The sequence below is a fragment of the Mus caroli genome, chromosome 1, assembly GCF_900094665.2.
Source record: "Mus caroli chromosome 1, CAROLI_EIJ_v1.1, whole genome shotgun sequence".
In the NCBI taxonomy this organism is placed as follows: Eukaryota; Metazoa; Chordata; class Mammalia; order Rodentia; family Muridae; genus Mus; species Mus caroli.
In genome coordinates this window covers 167,205,362-167,226,063 of record NC_034570.1, presented here as the reverse complement: position 1 = coordinate 167,226,063, position 20,702 = coordinate 167,205,362, and the positions used below count along the sequence as shown (strand labels likewise).

The window sequence follows — 20,702 nt, the reverse complement described above, 5'->3', positions numbered from 1 at the left end:
TTTTCATAAAATAGAGAAAAGTATCCATGTCTATATCAAGATTGATAATCTCTGAAAATTACCATATTGATTTTCATATTTTTTTTTGCTTGATTACTGATCGGTTTAAATAAGAATTTTCTATGCATTAGGCCTACAAAACTAAGAAATACAATCAGCAGGACTTGTAACTTTGTAAAGTATAAAGAAGTAGTAATCTGCATATTCAATAAAAGGTTAGATTTATTGTTGTTTGAATTTCCTCCCCTTCCTCAATTTTTTCTTGAAATTGCTTGTAGTTTGTATTTTTGTAGGTTTTGCTTCTTCCCAGTCCTACTGAGATGCTGAGTACAAACCAAAAGCCTTGCACATATTAGGCAAATACTCTTCCACTGTCTCACTTGCTTTGTTTATGGTGTGTAAATCTGTGGTGGGTATTGGGGCCCAATTTCCCTCTCCTGTCTGACTGAGCAGTATCACAATGGTGCAGAAAAATATTCCTACATAAAATAATGTTTAGAATTACTTACATGTTTTAAAACTTTTTCGGATACTTGGAAAATAAGGGATTATTTTACTCTTTCTATAAGTGTTGATGGGTAGTCTCTACTTTTAAGTATAGGGATCAAATCCTTAAGTTAATAGAATTACAAGATGAGATATTTAATGCAATATACTGAATGAGTAAGAATTTCTGTAGAAAATTTAATCTGGATTCTTCGATCTGGAGATGGAGGGGCTCTGACTGCCTTCTATTAAAACATAGAAAAGATAGGCTTAACTCGACCTACAACCCCTCCTTCCTTTCTTTGTCAAGATGTGACAGCCATCTATGAATACTGATGAATTCAAGAAAACTCCTAAGCTAGACATTATCTTGACAGTTGGTGGACAGATGCTCCTGATTTGAGTGTGAGACTGAGGTATTCAAAAAGCACTTCAAAACACTCCTATGCCAGCCAACATTATTTTCCTTATATTAGGATTTTTAAGCTACTGTATAATAGTAATATTGATAAGGCACCTAGTTATAGCTGGATAAATTATTTAGGGCATTTTTTGTGTGTATGTCTTTTTATTACATATTTTCTTTCAATATGTTATTTCAATATATATGTTTCAAATGTTATTTCCTTCCCTAGTTTCCCCTCTGAAAAACCCTTTCCCTTCCCCCCCCAACCCCTTGCTCACCAACCCACCCAGTCCCGCTTCCTGAACCTGGTATTCCCCTATACTGGGGCCTAGAACCTTCACAGGACCAAGGGCCTCTCCTCCCATTGATGAGAGACTAGGTCATCCTCTGCTACATATGCAGCTGTAGCTATGAGTCCTACCATGTGTTTTCTTTGATTGGTGGTTTAGTCCCAGGGAGCTCTGGGGGTACTGGTTAGTTCATATTATTGTTCCTCCTATTTGGCTGCAAACCCCTTCAGCCCCTTGGATACTTTCTCTAGTTCCTTCATTGGGGGCACTGTGCTCTGTCCAATGGATGGCTATGAACCTCCACTTCTGTATTTGTCAGGCACTGACAGAGGCTCTCGGGAGACAGTTGTATCAGGGTACTGTCAGCAAGCTCTTGTTGGCATCCATAGTATTGTCTGGGTTTGGTGGTTGTATATGAGATGAATCCCCAGGTGGGGCAGTCTCTGGATGGTTGTTCCTTCAGTCTCTGCTCCACACTTTGTCTCTGTAACTCCTTCCATGGGTATTTTGTTTCCCCTTCTAAGAAGGATCGACTTATCCACACTTTAGTCTTCCTTTTTCTTGAGTTTCATGTGTTTTGCAAATTGTATCTTGGGTATTCTGAGCTTCTGGGCTGTCTTAGTCTGGGCTGTCTTAGTCAGGGTTTCTATTCCTGCACAAACATCATGACCAAGAANCAAGTTGGGGAGGAAAGGGTTTATTCAAGCTTGCACTGCCATACTGCTATTCATCACCAAGGAAGTCAGGACTGGAACTCAAGCAGGTCAGAAAGCAGGAGCTGATGCAGAGGCCATGGAGAGATGTTCTTTACTGGCTTGCTTCCCCTGGCTTTCTCAGCCTGCTCTCTTACAGAAAGAAGAATACCAGCCCAGGGATGGTCCCACACACAAGGGGCCCTTCCCCCTTGATCACTAATTGAGAAAATGCCTTACAGCTGGATCTCATGGAGGCATTTTCTCAAGGGAGGCTACTTTCTCTGTGATAACTCCAGCTTGTGTCAAGTTGACACAAAACCAGCCAGTACATGGGCTAATATCCACTTACAGTGAGTGCATATCATGTGTGTTCTTTTGTGATTGGGTTGTCTCACTCAAGATGATATCCTCCAGATCCATCTATTTGTCTAAGAATTTCACAAACTCATTGTTTTTTAATAGCTGAGTAGTATTCCATTGTGTAAATGTACCACATTTTCTGTATCCATTCCTCTGTTGAGGGACATCTGGGTTCTTTCCAGCTTCTGGCTATTATAAATAAGGCTGCTATGAACTTAGTGGAGCATGTGTCCTTATTACATGTTGGAGCATCTTCTGGGTATATGCCCAGGAGGATATTGCTCCAGTAGTACTATATCCAATTTTCTGAGGAACTGCCAAACTGATTTCCAAAGTGGCAGTACCAGCTTGCAATCCCATCAGCAATGGAGGAGTGTTCCTTTTTCTCCACGCCCTTGCCAGCATTTGCTGTCACCTGAGTTTTTTATCTTAGCCATTCTGGCTGGTGTGAGGTGGAATCTCAGGGTTGTTTTGATTTACATTTCTCTGATCACTAAGGACTTGAACATTTCTTTAGGTGTTTCTCAGCCATTCAGGATTCTTCTGTTGTGAATTCTTGGTTTAGTTCTATATCCCATTGTTGATTGGGTTGTTTGGTTATTTTTTGGTTAGCTTCTTGAGTTGTTTCTAATATTGGATATTAGCCCCCTATTGGATTTAGGATTGGTAAAGATCTTTTCCCAATATTCTGGTTGCCTTTTGTTTTAATTGACAGTGTCCTTTGCTTTACAGAAACTTCACAATTTTATGAGGTCTTATTTGTTAATTCTTGATCTTACAGTACAAGCCATTGGTGTTCTGTTAAGGATTTTTTCCCCTGTGCCCATATCTTCGAGGCTCTTCCCCACTTTCTCCTCTATACATTTCAGTGTCTCTGGTTTTATGTGGAGTTCCTTGATCCACTTAGACATGAGCTTTGTACAAGGAGATAAGAGTGAATCAATTCGAATTTTTCTGTATGCTAGCCACCAGTTGAGCCAGCACCATTTGTTGAATATGCTGCCCCCCCCCCCCACTGGATGGTTTTAGCTCCTTTTCAAAGATCAAGTGACCATAGGTGTGTGGGTTCATTTCTGGGTCTTCAATTTTATTCCGTTGATCTACCTGTCTGTCACTGTACCAGTACCATGCAGTTTTTATCACAATTGCTCTGTGGTACAGCTTGAGGTCAGGGATGGTGATTCCACCAGAGGTTCTTTTATTGTTGAGAATAGTTTTTGCTATTCTAGGTTTTTTATTATTCCAAATGAATCTGCAAATTGCCCTTTGTAACTCTGTGAAGAATTGAGTTGGAATTTTGATGGGGATTGCATTGAATCTCTTTATTGCTTTCAGCAAGATAGCCATTTTTACTATAATTAATCCTGCCAATCCATGAGCATGGGAGATCTTTCCATCTTCTGAGATTTTCTTTGATTTCTTTCTTCAGAGACTGGAACAACATGTAGTCACCTTTGAAAAGTTTCTTTAGATCTTAAAACTTAGAAACTAATGGTTTACTTTTTAAGAAAATAGAGGGAATATATATCTTAAATATTTTACAATACATACTTTAAATGAAAATAACAAATGTTGAATAAAAAGTAGTTTTGATAATTTTGAAAATTACCCAAGGCTTGGGATGTAGGTCCCATGGTAGTATACTTGGCCAGCATGTAAGAAACCCTGGGCTCAATTCCTTGTACCATATTAGTGATGGCATACAACTATGTTCCCTGCACTTGAGGTACAAGATGTAGGAAGATCCCAAGTTCAAGGTCATCTTCAGCTATATAGCATATTCAAGGCTAGGTTGTAGTACAGGAAACACTTATTTCTTTCTTTTCCATATGAGAGGACAATGAAAATAGTTGTCCAAATTTAATTTTTTCTACTACTTAGGATATTTCCTCTTTAACTTAGGTTATAAACAATTCCTTTATTATTGCTCACATCTAATATAATAAGATATTTGAGGTGGCTTGCCATATTTGTCTGTCTGCCTATCTGTCTTTCTTTCTTTCTTTTTTTCTTTTTGGTTTTTCGAGACAGGGTTTCTCTGTACAGCCCTGGTTGTCCTGGAATTCACTCTGCAGACCAGGCTGTCCTTGAACTCAGAAATCCACCTGCCTCTTCCTCCCAAGTGCTGTGATTAAAGGCATGCACCACCACTGCCCGGCCCATACTTGTCTTTCTTAGTCAAAGGTTTATTGAAGGAAAAAAAATTTACATAATATTTCTACATTTAGAAAGATAGTTTTCTAGTGAGATTGGGAAGGTCTTCTAGGGTTGTCCATTTTGTAATATCTGTGTGTGTGTGGGTGAGTGCATGTGCGCGCAAGCACGCATGTTCCCACATGTTCTTTTACTGAAGTGATTTGTTATTACTGTTTGTAGTATGAAGACTTTTTTTGCCTTTATTGCATTTATTTATATGCACATGTTGTGTCATGTGTCTAAAAAGGGACATGTCTGCCACATTGTGTATGTGGAGGTCAGAGGACAGCTTGTAGCATTTAATTCTCTCCTTCCACCACGTGGTTTCTGGGAATCAATTTCAAGCTGTCAGGCCTGGTGACAAGTACTCTTCTCTCCTGGGCCATGCTTGGCTGTAGGTTCTGGTCTAGGAACATTGCTAGTTCCTGAAACTGTTTTAACATTATGGGTTTTGAGAGGATATTTTCTGTAAAACAAATTTTGGTAATTATGTTGTAACATGAATATAGACAAAAAATGTGCCAAAATATAATAAAGTTCTTAATGTTAAACATTTGGTTCATGAGAATAACATAAGACCTGATCTTTTAAACTATGAAAAATTTAATGACTAGAAAATTAAAATTATTAATTATAAAATGTGATTAGAAATTAGTTAAAATGTTTAATGTTTAGCTTCTTAGTGATTTTAAGTTAAATTGAAATTTATAGACTGCCAAGGCTACCTTTGTCTGGAATCTTATTTTAATCATTCATTCATTCATTTATTTATTTTCACTCAAGGTTATATTGTCTACCCTCTGACAATTCCACATCCTATACCTCTCCTCCTTCCCCCCATATTTCTATGAGGATGTCCCCAGCCCCCAACCCCCACCCAACCAGACCCCTAAGTGCCCTGGGGCCTCCAGTCTCTTGAGGGGTTAGGTGCATCTTCTCTGACTGAATCCAGACCTGGCAGTTCTCTGCTGTATATATTTTGGGGGCCTGATAACAGTGGTTATATGCAGCCTGGTTGGCATTGCAGTGTCTGAGAGATCTCAGGGATCCAGGTTAATTGAGACGGCTGGTCCTTCTACAGGGTCCCCTCCTCCTCAGCTTCTTCCAGCCTTTCCCTAATACAGCCATAGGGGTCAGCAGCTTCTGTCCATTGGTTGGGTGCAATTATCGTCATCTGACTCATTCAGCTGCTTGTTGGGTCCTTTGGAGGGCAGTCGTGATTGGTCTCTTTTTGTGAGTGCTCCATAGCCTCAGTAGTACTGTCAGGCCTTGGGCCTCCCCTTGAGCTGGATCCCACTTTGGGCCTGTCTCTGGACCTTCTTTTCCTCAGGCTCCTCTCCATTTCCATCCCTGCAGTTTTTTTCAGACAGGAACAATTATGGGTCAGAGTTTTGACTGTGGGATGGCAACCCCTTCCCTTACTTGATGCCCTGTCTTCCTGCTGGAGGTGGACTCTATAAGTCCCCTCTCCCTACTGTTGGGCATTTCATCTAAGGTTCCTCCCTTTATGTCCTGAGAGTTTCTCACCTCCCAGGTCTCTGGTGTATTCTAGAGAGTTTCCCCCACTCCTACCTCCTGAAGTTGCCTGTTTCCATTCTTTCTGCTAGCCCTCAGGGCTTTAGTCCTTTTGTCTCCCCCCCTTCCCCATGTGATTGCTTTCTTCTCCCTCCCATGTGGGACTGAGGTATCCTGACGTGGACCCTTCAGCTGGTTGACCTTTGTGAGTTCTGTGGACTGTATAATGGGTGTTCTGTCCTTTTTTTTTTTTTTTTTTTTTTTTTTTTTGCTAATATCCACTTATTAGTGAGTACATATGATGCATGTTCTTTTGGGTCTGAGTTACCTCAGTCAGGATGATATTTTCTAGTTCCATCTATTTGCCTGCAAAACTTAGGATGTCCTCATTCTTCATAGTTGGGTACTATTCCACTGTGTAAATGAACTACATGTTCTTTATCCATTCTTCTGTCATGGGACATCTAGGTTGTTTCCTCCTCTGGTTATAACAAACAAGGCTGCTATGAACATAGTGGAACATGTGCCCCTGTGGCATGGTGGGGAATATGTAATCTTATTTTCGATTTTTGTCCAACATCAACTGAATATTTATGTAATATTACACTAATATCTATGACTATATCATATAACTCTAATATTATTTGATTCTATGAATATAGATGTAGTTATAGAATGTCATCAAATGGATACAACTAGAATAATACAATTTACAAGACTATTCTCTTACTCTAATTTGAGGAATAATAAGTTTAAATTATAAGAGTATTGCTTATGAGAATATTGTTGGTAATTGTATCCATTTTAATACATTATTGTAAATACTTTACAAATTTATATGCTCACTTTCTGAGATATAGGCCAACATTTTAGAAATTGCTGAAACAACTGGGAAGATATAAAAAGTAAAGAAGGAATGCAAAGGCTATTAGCAGTTTGATTGGTTCCAAATCGCCTTACCCTGTCATGTTTATCTGTGTTGTAACTTTTAAGGATATTTATACTTAGAAATAGTACCTCTTTAGTTGGTTTCATTTTTAAATTAAGGCAGTTTTATGATTATTGCCAAATCCGTAGTTTTACGTCAAGTCAGATTGGGACTCTAGGATAAAAATATTGTTAAATTTTATGTAATATTGTAAAAGTGATTATATTTAATTTTATATCTATTTTGACAGTGATTTGATACTTACATTGAAATTTCTTTTTAATAGTTATTTTATGTATAAATATTGTCTGTAGTAGAAATATTTAGAAGAGACTGTTCTCTCTCTCTCTCTCTCTCTCTCTCTCTCTCTATATATATATATATATATATATATATATATATATTCCTGCCTCCCTCCTAAATATGCATAACACAAAATTTATCATTTTAGTATGTTTTAAACATACAGCTGCTTTCATTTCTTATTTGTCATAAGGAAATTAAGAATGAGTCTAGAGACTTACAGTTTATATTAGTATAGCCAGGATTGCCTAGTCATTCACTAAGTCCATTTGTATCAACTATTTTTACTTTAAAACCTTACTTTTTCACAGTTTATGCTATCTTCCAGGCATTGGCAAGTTATAGTTGTTATGCTGAGTTGTAGCTACTGAAAATTGAGCAAAGATAATAGATATTTCCTCTAATCTTGGCTCATAGGCAACTCCCATGTTTAATTCTCTTTGTATTTTTCCCTTCTGAATGCAATTAGAAAACTAAGGTGATATTGGAGCCTCTAAGAAGGTCAAGTGTATGTACTCTGAGCCATTATGTGGGATACATGATGGCTCACTGAACAGGATGATCTGGTTTCACCTCACCTGAGTTAAACATTTGTGCTAAACCACTAAGGTGTTTTGTTAGTCAGACTTTGTCACTGTGACACTTACCTGAAAGAACAACCTAACAGGTAAAACATTTAATATATCTCACTTTTTAAGAGGCTTCCTTAGTCCATGGCTAAATGAATGCATTGCTCTTGGCCTCATGTGAAGCAGAATACTATGGCAGGAGCATGAAGTAGAGGGTGCTTCCTCATGACACATACGCAGGTAGCAAGGAGAAGAAAGGACACTTATAAGATAGACTTTTTCAGTGTATACCGCAAGACTTGTTTAAGTAGCCCCACCTCTTAAGGCTCAAATTCTGCCAGTAATGAATACCATTATAATATATATATATATATATATATATATATATATATATCAAAGAATTAGACCATTGATAAAGTCTGAGCCACTCACTTCCTAAAACCCATCACCTAGCAGCCAAGTCCACTGTACTTGATCTTCTTTAAACACACTTAATATTCAATCATAATACTCATGATTTAACTCCTTTAGCAGCTGGCATTTACTTCACTAATTCATTCAACAGTACTTAGAAAAAAATACATTACTCAAAAGTAGTTCTTACATGTTTAGAACGGAATGTAGAATTGAGAAAACAAATTTGAATTAGGAAGTAAGAAATTGGGTGGCCCCATTAATAGGAGGAGTCAAGTGGAAGTCGATGACAAAAAATGAAGGATAGTGAGAAAAAGTTGTATGTTGTGCTGTAGAATTGATTTTAGAAAACCTTAGAAGTATTTTATGAATAAAAATCTAGTCTCTAAGAATTATAGATTTTATACACTTGGCTTTTAAATTGGAAATTTGTCAAATTCTACATAAAATTTGCAAGAATAAGTTTTGCTTATTATGATGACAATGAACACATTTGTGATAATCGGAAAATATGGGATGGCTGATGGTTAAAGGAACAGAGCTGTAATCCCAGAGTGTAGGTTGAAATTTCGTCTCATTACTAGAGTTATTTCTCTATTCAGCTATTCTCCAAGGTACATGAATGAGTTCTAATTACTGTTCTATATGTATATAAAGTAGAATAGCTTGCATTCTTATGCCATAACATAGGCAGTATTTATCTTGTATTTTGAATATATAAATTAATATACAAATTAATCAGCTCATTTTGCTAGTATTATTATTGAAGTTTATAGAATTTAAACTTTTGGGCCTCAGAATTGGATTTTATCAAATATTAAAAGTGGAAAAATAAAACGTATGTTAGGTTGCTTTTAAGAAAAAAAAAAGCAAATTTGTAAATTTGGGTTTGTAAATTTGTAAACTCTGAAGTTTTTTATGCAATAATGATGGAATAATTTTGCTAACCACAATTTAAATACTTGGCAAAATTATTGTAAATCAAGTATATGTGAACTTTTGGGATTGCTATTTTTTGTCAGGTGAAGTCGTTCTCCCCACTTCCAGTATTCTAATAGGCTTTTTTCTTTGAAAATTAAAATTCATACATACTTTTAAGGTCTCGAGTGGGTCCCATACCTTGCCTGAGCAGCACAGTAGAGCTGGCCCTGGTATGAGTTAGGCAAGGTGAGCCAACCCCACACCACACTGGATAGCTGGCTCCCTCCTGTCCTTCCTAGTGTGTGAGAGTGCAGGATAATGGGAGTGCTGGCCCCACCACTCACCTGGGCAAAGCTAGAGAGCTGGCTCTGCTGCCACAGGCATAGGAAATTTGACTAGCTGACCAACTCAGCTTCCACCTAGGCCCAGATTCAGGTCTCTGAGTAGGTCAACCTCTATATTCACCCCATCTCTGAACTGCTAGAGCACATAAAGGGACTAGTCCTACAGATCCAAAGCTGCAGTGTCTCCATGACACAGGGCAACAGGATATCCAAGGTGAGTTCAGTGATAATCCAGTATTGAAAGTGTGTTAGAATCAATATGAACTAACCAGTACCCCCAGAGCTCCCTGGGACTAACCCACCAACCAAAGAAAACACATGGAGGGACTCACGGCTCTAGCTGCATATGTAGCAGAGGATGGCCTAGTTGGTCATCAATGGAGGAGAGGCCCTTGGTCCTATGAAGGTTCTATGCCCCAGTGTAGGGGAATGCCAGGGGCCAGGAAGTGGGAGTGTGTGGGTTGGGGAGCAGGGGGAGGAAGAGAGGATAGGAGATTTTTGGAGGGGAAACTAGGAAAGGGGTTAACATTTAATATGTAAATAAAGAAAATATCTTTTAAAAAAAAGAAAGAAGGAAAGAAAGAAAATGTTCGAAGCCAGAGACCTCAAACCAGAGCAATGACTCATTGCAATAAACATTTGCAATAAAGCTGTTTGGGTAAAAAAATGGATACTGTGTGGCACACTGCAACATACCACAGCTTCCATGGAAAAATTTATTTTTTTATTTTTAATTTTGTTTTCTTTGAGGGGGATTGCAAGGACCAAGGATGGATATGAAGGACCAGATAGACGAGTGAGATTGGGAATATGATGTGAAATTCACAAAGAATCAATAAAAAGTTAAACAAATAGATCAGATTCTTCTTACAAATGTATAGTACTGTTAACAAAAAGATTATAAAATACATTGTAGTTATATTGCAATCACCTTTATACTACTTCTACAATATTAATGTTTTTTCTGAACATTTTATGTGAATTACTCAGAAGTACAATATTTTAGAATAATGAATGATATACTCAAATTTGTCCTGCTTGGATGCTTTAGTAGTTCTCATGAAACACAAATAGTTGGGCCTTTGTTACTAATACAGTTAATGATTTATGTGGCAAAGCCTTTTTATTAGTAGTAAATTTTCCAACTGCTAAGATGAACCCAATAACACAACTAGAAACCTGTTCAATTCCTTTTCCCATTCTTTTTACATTTCTTCTAATTCCAACTGTCCCACCCCTTTTCTTTTTTTCTTTTTTTCTTAGATATTTTTTTTCATTTACATTTCAAATGCTATCCCGAAAGTCCCCTATACCCTCCCCCTGCCCTGCTCCCCAACCCACCCACTCCCACTTCCTGGCCCTGGCACTCCCCTGTACTGGGGCATATGATCTTCCCAAGACCAAGGGCCTCTTAAGTATAAGAAAAATTAAACAAAAAAGCCTTTCAAAAAAAAATGTAACCTCAAAACAACATGCTTTCAACTTATATAGTAGAAGATATTTTTTTAATTATTCATTTACTTTTTTTTTCTTTTTTACACTCCAGATTATATTCCTCTCCCAGTCCACCCTCTCCGACTGTTGCACATCTCTTACCTCCTCCCACCACCCCCTGTCTCCTCGAGGATGTCCACACCCTCCAGCCCCCTCCGAACCGAACCAGACCTCTAAAACTCCCTGGGGCCTTCAGTCTCTTGAAGGTTAGGTGCATCTTCTCTGACTGAACCCAGACTCTGCAGTCCTCTGCTGAATATGTGTTGGGGACCTCATATCAGCTGGTATATACCGCCTGTTTGGTGGTCCAGTATTTGAGAGATCTCAGGGATCCAGGTTAATTGAGACGGCTGGTCCTTCTACAGGGTCCCCTCCTCCTCAGCTTCTTCCAGCCTTTCCCTAATACAGCCATAGGGGTCAGCAGCTTCTGTCCATTGGTTGGGTGCAAATATCAGAGTCTTTCAGCTGCTTGTTGAGTCCTTCAGAGGGCAGTTGTGATAGGTCCCTTTTTGTGAGCACTCCATAGCCTCAGTATTAATGTCTGGCCTTGGACCTCCCCTTGATCTGGATCCCACTTTGGGCCTGTCGCTGGATCTTTTCCTCAGACTCCTCTCCATTTCCATCCCTGCAGTTCTTTCAGACAGGAACAATTATGGGTCAGAGTTTTGACTGTGGCATGGCTACCTCCTCCCTTATTCGATGTGCTGTCTTCCTGCTGGAAGTGGGCTCTATAAGTTCCTTCTCTCCACTGTAGGGCATTTAACATGTTTTCTAAAACAAGGTTATTCATTTTTCTGACATTCAATTATATTAGATTAGTTATTATATAATGTTTCTCTGTATATTTTTAGAAAGGAAGTGATTTTATCTCTTTAGTGGATTTATGCCTTATTTGTATAATACCAAATACTGTCTTGATCTTGTTAATGTAATTGTATTTACCAATATAGAAAATATACAGGATCACAAATGTTGCTGGTGAGTATTTTCCAGACAAAACAACAAACCAGTGGTAATCCAACATAATGAACTTCTAAGACTTATTCATATTTGACAGTGTTTAATAAACTGTAAAGTAATATACAGAGATGATTGTATGACCCAGTAATAGTGTCATTAAGGGAAGCTACTATACAGTAGTAAAGGATAAATTTTATCTCTTTTAAGCCAGGGAAGAAATGCATTATAGAAATTGATTGTTGGTATTTGCTGGATGGAGTTCCTTGTTTCTTCTGACTATAATTATGTCTAACTTCTAGAGTAGGCCAAATCTTCTAGAGTGTTGGGATAGTATTATCACTGATAAATATATTTCAAAGTGTAGTCTAGTTAGAGTTTTTTTGGGGGTTTTGTTGGAATAATGTTTCTTTAAAAATTTTACTTTAAATGTTCCCCCACATTGATCAGAAGGATACTTGCAGCGAATTGTAGTCGCTTAGCTGCTTTTACTTCTCTAGAAACTTTGAGGATTCCCATGAGTTCTAGTTGAATAGTATGTGTTTAGAACATAGTTGATAGTAGTTAGGTAAACACACGGCACTTTTATCTGAAAAAGAACATTGATCCCATTAAAGTAAATTTACCTGTGTTTAAACCAGTAAACTAATGGAACATAATTTTCTAGGTTTTTATTTATTTATTTTTTTGTCAAAAGAAAAGTTGGATGTTGGAGCTTGATAATAGTTCATTAATGCTGTTAAAGTCTTTTTTTTTTAAAGCAGTGAGATGTTAAAGAATTTTGAAGTAGACAAAAATATTAGAGTGTATCTATATCTAAGCATAAATATGCTTATTTATATTTCTATAGTTTATACATATCAAGCATAAATTATATATGTGTGTGTGTGTGTGTGTGTGTGTGTGTGTGTGTGTGTGTGTGTGAGTGAGTAAGAAAGCTATTCTATACTGTATTTTGTCAGTCTAGAACAGTACTTGGCACAGTACTATGTAATAGCAGAATTTCTAACAAAACAAAACAGTTCTAGGGCACATACAAGGAAGTGTTTCTTCTAGGTTTACTAATAGGTATGAGTGAGAGTTCTGTGTGCATTAATGAAATTAAACAGATGAGATTAGTAAAAGGTCATTCTCATGGAGGCCTTCCTTATCTTCCAGGTTGCTGTAGAAATCTTATCCACTATCATACTTTATTTTGTTGGAATTTTCTGAATTACTAACAACTTAACCCTTCAATGAACTTGTATTTGTTAAGGTTTTTTTTGTTTTGTTTTGTTTTGTTTTAAGAGTTAAGAAAGACACTTTACAAAGTGGACTCATTGTTTAATTTTGTTTTGCATTTTACTAGATTGCTGTGCTAGTAGGCCAATAAATTAAACCTAGGCAGTTCTGTTGCTAATTACACAAAACTTCTCTTGGTATCAGATATTCAAATCCATTTTATGAATATGGTAGAGAGAATAACAACTGTAAAACAAAGCAGTATGCATGTAAGTGACTGTTAGCGTGCATTTCAGAAAGGATAAATGCTCACCATATGGTACAATTACTGTGTCCAAGTTTTCAAATTAGCTTCTCTCATCCTCCTTATTACTGTCTTTAAAAAGAGAGGAAAAAACCCAACATGATTTATCTACTCTGCAGCAGAACTCTTGACGCAAAACAGCAGCCCAGTTCTGTCCAGTTTTTTTTTTTCCTTAGCATAATAGAGGCTGTCGGACTTTTTTTTTATACTAATTACTGTGTGAGCCTCAGATGAACCCCTTCAATTCACAGGGCTTTGTTAAGGGAGGAGCTGTCAATGTGTCTGCCCGTTTGCAGCTGTGCTGTGGCTTTAGCTTGCTTAACATTATGCTGCTTTTTAGACTTGACAGAAGGGATTTTTTTTTTTTTTATTAAGGCAAAGCAGCCTTGTAGCGAAATGGTTTAAGCAGCTGCATTGTAGGGAAGCACAAAGAAGTTATTATTGTGTCTGTTTTGGGGGGGGGCGATAAAGGGGGAGATATTCGGCTGCTGTTGATGCCGATTGTTGACTTGCCATCTGCCAGATAGGGAGAAGAAAAAAATGACAGCTCCAGCAGGGTGTTCAAGAGGTTGTTTGGAGAGACGCATAAACATGTGCAGATGTCGAACTGAATAATAGCTAGAACTGGAGACGGTTTATGATGCTGCTGATGTTTGTGCATATACAGAATGAATGTATGTGTGGATTTGGTTAACCAAGGGTACATACTAATTATCATTGTTTTCCTGCATGTCCCCCTCCTCTGATTTTGTTAATTAGTTTAGGAGTGTAATACTTCCTCTTCCTTCTCTTGTTCATGTCTAAGCTTTAAAAAAAAAACTTTCTTAAATAGCAATATAAACTTTCTTACTTTTCTACAAAGACAGTAGAAAACCCAGTTCATTAATATTTGATGTGAATTTCTAACTGGTAACAGAAACTTTTGATTAATCTTTTAGTTCAGTTACCATCTTCTTAATGATTCCACTGACAATTTAACTGGGCAGCACTTAAAACTATCATTTGAAACTGGGTTGATTTATTCTATAGTTTACTACTAGAGTAACTTAATTAACTTAATATCACATTTATTTTCTTGAGTAATTCTGTAAAACTTTAAACCTCGATGTTCCCTGTGCTGCAAGAAAGAGAGAGACAGTGAGAGACAGAGACAGAGAGAGAAAGAGAGAGGGGGTGTGTGTTACATTGGCCTTATTTTTTTAAAATAATATTCTTCCTCTTTGTTTTTGTGTCTTTTAATGGCTGGAATCCTCATCAAGCATTAATGAGTTGATTTTTTTTTCCCCCCTTGGCCTTTTGTGCCATTAGGTCTTAGATTTTTGAATATCTAGAATCCTGTTAGGTACATATGTAGAAGTAACTGTATTTATCCAAATGTTTTACTTTCATCTCAGATAATTGAATGATACAGTAATGTTATATAGAGGTTTTCCAAGTTTTTTTTTTAAGAATACTTCAGTTTTTGGTAAAAGTTGAATAACAGTATGAATGAAATGACTAAAAGAGAGAGTCACAGTTTTTAAATTTCCCCTTTAAAACTCTGTAGGAATTTTTAATTAAAAAAGAAACTACTAGAAGAATTAATTAGAAAGATGGCTTATTTTGAGTTTTGGTATACTCTCACTTTTCTAAATATGTAAGGTCTTGTTGCATATTTGTTAAGTAAAAATGCCTGAAGTGTGGTTGAAAGGCTGGCATCCTGATAGCTTTAGGTCCATGATGTTTTTCTGAAAGGGTTATTTTCTGCTCCTCGTAAAGAAGTCATGTCTGGTCTTTCTAGGGGGAAAATGTATTTTATTTTCAGTTTCTTCTCCAGCAACTCTAATCTGTGCTTGCTGAGAAAGCATAGTCACCTGTTTCACTGGACCTCTCCTTTAGGCCTTTGTATTTCATTAGGAAATGTAGAATTATGCACATATTATTTGTAGTTTCACAGTCAGTCCTGAGACCCTTCCTAACTTTGGGACAAGCAACTGACATTTTTCACATAGAGTTTTTGTTAAATTGAGAGTGTGATTTGCCAGAGGTCAGTATGTTAATGAGCAGCTGACTAAAGCAAGCTTGAGGAAAGCAAACTTGTCTGTCCATGCTGTACTAGTCACTTATTTGCTCATTTCTTCAGAGCCATGTAACAAACCTTAATACAGGCGAGTACACACAGAGACGTGATTGAAATATTAAAGGCAGATTAATTTTGAAGTTAAAGGGACTAGATTTAAATATAGCTTATCTTAGATAAGTGAGCTTATAAAAGTCACTTAAACTGTTTGAATCTGAATTTAGTCTACAAAGGAAACAATAGCTATCATTGCAGGAACCTGAAAAGACTAAGTGAAATAGTACAGTTAGCATTTCGGGAACAAATTCAGGAGTAGCTGTTAGTATGATTTTATTTTCATTAGGTGTTAATGAAAGTCTAGAGATCATAGATACAGCAGTCAAAGTATTTGTAAAGTGTTCTATTGGGAAGTAAGTACACAAATTTCTAGAGGCTATGTTAAGGGAGTAGTCACAGATAGGAGATTTTTATCTTGGAACCCAGTGTTTAGTGACTTATTGTTGTTCCATAAATCTGAAGGGAAATAATCTGTTTAAAGAGAATGTGGAGAAAACTGTTAAATGTAATATTTTGGAGTTGTATTGTTCACTGATAGTTTCATAATTTATATACTATAGTCACTTGCCTATTTAAAAATAAGTATACATTTGTTAAAATACATTAAATTACAATGTCTTTCATAGTAATCTTAAATTATTTTTGGAGTATGTTTTTGTCTGCTATTGCAAATACTAGTACTGAACAAATAACACTAACAATACTGTTTTATCTCCTGAGGAAGTTTAAAACATTATTTGATTGTCCAAACTTTTTATTTTGTAGATAAAAAAAACTGTCAGCCCCCACTACCCCTCCCCCTTTGAACAGAAGTGTTTCCTTGGAGGAATTAAGAAGAAATGCTTTTATTGAGCTAATGGAGTCAGTGAATTCCCTAGAGTATGAGTAATCCTCACACAGATGTAGGTGGTGTTTTTAAGCTTTTCTTTTCAAAATGTTGTTTTTCTTAAGCTTATAGTCTATAAAGTATGAGTCAGTAATATTGGATGATGACTGAAGCAAGGTGTGTTGTGCCTTGGAGACTGCCTTAATCAGCAGAGATTAAGATTAGAGATTGCTTCATAGGAGTAGAGAAGATGACAGTGGAGAATTTCAAACAAGAAATTGGTTGTACTAGGAAAAGTGGCAATTGCCATTAATCCTCATTATCAGGAAGGTGAGGCAGAAGCAGGTTGATACTATGAGTTTGAGGCCAGCTTGTGCTGCATAGTAAGTTCCAGGACAGCCAGGGCTACAAAGAGAGACCCTGTTTCTAAAACCCATTAATAATAATAATAATAATGACTATGATGATGCTTTAGTGACATGACACTTGTTTAAAATGCTAGTTACTGGAAGTAATTTACATAAAAAGAAATGGGACTTTCCACATATGCGAACTGTTGTATAACAGATGAAGGAGAATCCACTTAAAAATAACAGCATTTTTATAAATGAATATAATTGTACTTTGTAATTGTTTATTTTCAGAACAACTAAAAGATGATTTAGGATCTTCTAGTGTATTTGGTTTATGAATGTATTTGAATTACACCTTAAGAAAATGCTACATGAATAGTAATTTTTAAAAATATTGGCCAGTATGTTGAAAACAATATTTTACTGTCTGACATACTCTTTAAGGTATCTTGAGAAATGTTTTGGCTTAAAATTTTTAATGAGTTTTTACTCTCAAGAATATCTGATTAAAGATGTTGGTAAGTAAGCTTGATAACACATTAGAACAGAGGATGATTAGATTTAAAAGTAGGGAAGGCATCAATTTATAAGTAGTTTGATGGCCTTCCTTCCTTCCTTCCTTCCATTTATTTATTTATTTATTTACTTACTTACTTACTTACTATGCGAGTCACTTATTTGTTTTAGACTGGAATATAACACATGGAATAGCAGCTGTTGCTTCCTCGCATCTTTATGAAAAGATGTTAGCGTGTGTATGTGTGTGTGCTTGTGTGTATGTTGGTGTACATGTGCGCAGGCCCATGAGTGTATGTGTGTGTGCACATGTGTGTATGTGTTCAAGTGTGTGTGTGTGCATGTGTATATATGTTTGTGTGTATGTGTGTACATGTGTGCATGCAAGTGCATGTGCACGCACATGTGTGTGTATGCACATGCATGTAGGCCATAAGAGTGTTTGTGTGCATGCTCATTTGTGTGTGTATGTGCGTGCGTGTGTGTGTGTGTGTGTGTGNGAGAGAGAGAGAGAGAGAGAGAGAGAGAGAGACACAGAGAATATTATAAAATGACCATTATTTCCTTCTTTCTATTCGCCATGTATTCAACACACAAGGTAGTCACACAATACCATCTCAGTCTACTTTTCATTTTAGTTAAAAGGTATTGGAATTTAATTTTAATCTTTTTATTTACCCTAAATATTCATAGAATTGTGTAGTTTCAAAGCAATGTAATTGTTCAATTTTACTTATAAAACTGTTAAAACCTAGTTTTTTTTTCAAAGTTAGAAAAAGATAATTCCTAATTGAGAATTATACCCTAAGTTACAGGAAAAAAAGGGGGGCTTTTCTTACAAGTACATGTAAAATATACATGAAAACCCATTTCTTTTCTATTTTAGCATATAACATTGATTGGCTGTATAAAATAAATTTTCTGTTACCTGCTGTAGTAATTTTTATCTCCCTTCAGTATGCCTGTTTTTAAAAGCTAGGATTTTTCTACTTTATGTAGTGTGTGTGTGACTGTGTGTGTGTGTGTGTGTGTGTGTGTGTGTGTGTGTCGTGTAGTGGTGTGAAGTTTAGGCATGGATAATAATCAATTACCTCATACATCAAGCAGTGATAGTAAGATTAGCACTTTTATTAAGCTAAAAAAAAGCTCTTTCACACCATTGGAATTTTCAGGGTTAAGTCTTTTATCAAAGTGATCAGTAAATAAATTAAGAAACATTTTCCCACATAATATACTTTGTAAGGAAAAGCAAAGCATCTGTAGTGTGATGACCTAGTTAGTGTATGAAAGGCATTTTACACTTTTAGAATTAGTTACGAAAATTCTGAGCTTTGACTCTACACTATTAACTTACCTTTGTATTATATTTTATTATTATTGAGTGATTTTTTTAAAGATTTATTTATTTATTTATTTAATGTAAGTACATTGTAGCTGTCTTCAGACACTCCAGAAGAGGGAGTCAGATCTCGTTACGGATGGTTGTGAGCCACCATGTGGTTGTTGGGATTTGAACTCCAGACCTTAGGAAGAGCAGTCGGGTGCTCTTACCCACTGAGCCATCTCACCAGCCCTTATTGAGTGATTTTTAATATAAGCTTATAGACTGTTTGCTGTTTTCAAGAAATCAAGAGATTTTGGGATTTATCTTCGTTGTTAATCTGTGAATTAGTTTATCCCTTTGAATGTATGTTGCCTCTTAATTTAAAAAATATTATAAAACCACTGATCTACAGAGAATAGCATGATAGGATATACATGTTTACATAATACTGAGCCATTATATTATTTTAAAAATATTTTTGGTGACTTTTATATGAGACTTGCAAACATTTTTCTTACTGGTATCTTGGTTTTGTAAAAAGTTAAAACAAGCATTTCAAAACAATCATTTTGATGTCTAAGTATACATGATGATAAAGATAATATGTAATGAGCAAAATTTGCTCATTTCTAACTTTTAAATTAGATATTTATTAGAATGGTATGTAATTGCTTTTCCCTGAAATTTCTGACTTTGTGTTATGTAATACTGCCCTCAGAGGGCCAAGGTAAGTAAATTCATTTTTAATATTGAGAAGTGGCTTTCCTGGTATTTATTTGACATTATAAGCTTGATTTTTGGAGGGGAATAAGTCTATTTGAATAGTTGAGTAGTGTATTATTTCTCATCGCATTTCTTTGATTTGTTCTTTCTTTTTAAACATGTTAAAGATATCTGGGCATTTCAATTTAATGACAACATTTAAGCATAGTTCTCTGTTGAAAAAGTATTTAACAGTTGACTGAATACAAATTGCTACATTAATACATACACAAATAGGATAAGAAAATCACCCACCTGGAAAAGTCAAAGTGATTTTACTTGTGTGTGTTACTTTTTTATGTATTTAACTATAGATATTAAAGTATTTAAATTATTTGTATTTATAGTAATTTGCATCCCTACATTTGGATCTGTATATATAACATCATTCATTGATATGGAAGCATATTTCTTTCTCAATCAAAAATATAAACATATTTAAATTTTTAATCAAATAAATATAAGCTTATATATATATATTTAATATCAGCAGTTAAAAATGTACTTTTTTCCAAGTAATTTTAAAAGCCAAGTATGATAGGTAGTTTAATGTGTTTCAGAATTCAGAGTGGGATTACACTGTCCTGTAACAGAGGAAGCACAGGAAAAGAATAATGTCAAAGGAATGAGGTACAGCCTTTCCTTTGTACTTTCTAATGACATTAGAAAGAAATGAAATGTTTAATAATATATCCAGTTTATTGCCTTTTCAGGGTCATGCGATATTGAATTAAAAACAGGATTTCTATGAGAGTATTGGCAGCATTTTTTTGTTATTTTTCTATTAGATATTTTCTTTATATACATTTCAAATTTCAAATGCTATCCCGAAAATTCTCCATACCCTCCCCACTCCTCCCACTTCTTGGCCCTGGCGTTCCTCTGTACTGAGGCAGATAAAGTTTGCAAGACCAATGGGCCTCTCTTTCCACTGATGGCCAACTAGTGCCATGGCACTCTGGTCCAGTCAGCTTGTCAGGCAGGGATTCCTAAAAGCTGCTCATGAAGCAAAAAGAGTTTCACAGAAACTCGCTCCTGGAGTCTGGCGTTCTCTCTAACTCATACATTAATTTTCCATTCCCGCGTTACTCTTGTGGATGGATCCATGTGCTCTCTTTATTATAAATGCCTTTTAAGATTGAATTCTGACATAGCTAAAGCTTTCTGCCAGTGTTCCAACAGTCCTAGAACGTCCTTGATCTAGACACTGACATTCAGAATAGCCTCTGGTATTACACTATCAATAAAAGCCAAGTCACTCCCATATACAGGAATTTACAATGGTTTAGGAAGTAGTTCGGGCTATGGTTTTAGAGTATTGCATTATTCATGAGATGGTTAGCTAGAATGGAACTCCATAGTTAGAACCATGACTTGGGTGTGAAAGCCCTTGCCCTAGGAG

The 20,702-nt window shown here is 36.2% G+C and overlaps 1 protein-coding gene across 4 annotated transcripts in view; it reads left to right on the top strand.

Moving 5' to 3' along the window:
- The window catches only part of Akt3 (AKT serine/threonine kinase 3), a 235,142-nt gene that overhangs the window by 84,063 nt on the left and 130,377 nt on the right, over positions 1 to 20,702 (top strand). The window contains exon 1 of one of the 4 annotated variants that reach the window (XM_029481040.1): positions 19,912 to 19,930. The exons of the other annotated variants lie outside the window; for them this stretch is intronic. The gene's annotated coding sequence lies outside the window, so the exon portion shown is untranslated. Of the gene's footprint in view, positions 1 to 19,911; positions 19,931 to 20,702 lie in introns of those variants that run through there. 4 annotated transcript variants of the gene reach the window in all.